Below are 310 nucleotides of genomic sequence, written 5' to 3'. Positions count from 1 at the left end.
CGCGCGGGGCGGCGGGGCCCGAGCGCGGCCCCGGCCCGCTGGGTTCGCTGCTCAGCCGGCTGCCGCTGGCGCCCGCCCCGGCCCCGCGGCGCCGCACGGCCAGCCAGTGCAAGCCGGAGCCGCCGCTGCTGCGCACCAGCAAACGGACCATCTACACGGCCGGGCGGCCGCCCTGGTACAGCGAGACCGGCGCGCCCGTGGACGAGGCCTTTGTCATCGGTGAGCGGCGGGACGGGGACGGGGAGGGGATGGAGCCGGGGCCAGGATCGGGCCGGGGAGGGGATGGAGCCGTGTCGGGATCGGGCCGGGG

At 79.7% G+C, this 310-nt stretch overlaps 1 protein-coding gene across 1 annotated transcript in view; it reads left to right on the top strand.

The window, feature by feature from the left end:
• Positions 1 to 43: 43 nt before the first annotated feature.
• Positions 44 to 310, top strand: part of LOC113960105 (uridine-cytidine kinase-like 1) — a 9,293-nt gene continuing 9,026 nt past the window's right edge. Inside the window, exon 1 of the mRNA XM_027669480.1 lies at positions 44 to 219. The gene's annotated coding sequence lies outside the window, so the exon portion shown is untranslated. The remainder of the gene's footprint in view (positions 220 to 310) is intronic.

This window comes from Corapipo altera, unplaced genomic scaffold (assembly GCF_003945725.1).
Source record: "Corapipo altera isolate COAL_440 unplaced genomic scaffold, ASM394572v1 120, whole genome shotgun sequence".
NCBI lineage: Eukaryota > Metazoa > Chordata > Aves > Passeriformes > Pipridae > Corapipo > Corapipo altera.
The sequence above is the reverse complement of the archived record's forward strand: the minus strand, read 5'-3'. Positions and strand labels throughout refer to the sequence as shown.